The following is a 1,217-nucleotide window of genomic DNA, read 5'->3' as shown; positions in this document are numbered from 1 at the left end:
GGAGTTAGTCGAGAGAGGGGGAGGGAGTCAGGAGAGAAGGGGGGAGAGAGGGAGTCAGGAGAGAGGGGAGAGAGGGAGTCAGGAGAGAGGGGGGGGGAGTTAGTCAGGAGAGAGGGGGGGGGAGTTAGTCAGGAGAGAGGGGGGGGGAGTTAGTCAGGAGAGAGGGGGGGAGTTAGTCAGGAGAGAGGGGGGGAGGGAGTCAGGAGAGAGGGGAGAGAGTGAGTCAGGAGAGGGGGGAGAGAGGGAGTCAGGAGAGAGGGGCGAGAGAGGGAGTCAGGAGAGAGGGGGGGGAGAAGGAGTCAGGAGAGAGGGGGGGGGGGGAGAGAGGGAGTCAGGAGAGAGAGGGGGGGGGAGGGAGTCAGGAGAGAAGGGGGGGAAGCCTGAACAGCTGTGAAGAGGGGGGGGAAGGGAGTTGAGAGGGAGGATGGGGGAGGCAGAACATTACATAACTTGCAATGCCGGGTATATCAGCTAGTATATATATAAAATTTAATTTTGTGAGGTTGGTGCTAGATGTGGTGAATCTGATTGGTCCTCAGCCTCTGGCCAATCAGATTGGTGGCTCTATGACGTCACCCAACTGCCACTCTCTTCTTCTCCTCACCCGCAGCACACCTTCCCCCTCGGCCTCACCCAACTGACACACACACACCTCTTCGCTCACCTCCCCCCAGGGGATCCACCAGGCTCACCCGAGCCCCGGCCAGTAGCAGCATGCGGGTAGTGTAGCCGCCGACACAGCTCCTCGCAGGGGGGAAGGGGGACCGCCGCCGCCTCCAGCCGCCTCTCCCTCACCATACCATTTCTCAGCAGCGCCTCACCTCCCCACCCGCTGCCGACACAGCTCCTCACGGGGCGGGGGGCACGGAGCTGTGAACAGGGGGGGTGGGGGGCGGGGACGGAGCTGTGAACGGGGGAGGGGGGAAACAAAGCATTGAATGGGGGGGGGGAATCTGAGCTGTGAACAGTGGGGGGAGGGGTGCGCAGCTCTGAACAGCTGTGGAGGGGGAGAAGGGAGTTGAGGTGGAGGATGGGGGAGCCAGAACATTACATCACGGGCAACGCCGGGTATATCAGCTAGTATATATATAAAATAATGAAATACATTGTGTCCCAGCTAAGTGGTAGTGTAGTGCTAAGACTGGCAGAACTGGCATCCAGTTTAGTCTGTGGGGAGCATCTACCTGTATTTAGTTATCAGGAGAGGATCCAAAACT

The sequence above is a fragment of the Ascaphus truei genome, chromosome 3 (assembly GCF_040206685.1).
Source record: "Ascaphus truei isolate aAscTru1 chromosome 3, aAscTru1.hap1, whole genome shotgun sequence".
Classification (NCBI taxonomy): domain Eukaryota; kingdom Metazoa; phylum Chordata; class Amphibia; order Anura; family Ascaphidae; genus Ascaphus; species Ascaphus truei.
The sequence above is the reverse complement of the archived record's forward strand: the minus strand, read 5'-3'. Positions refer to the sequence as shown.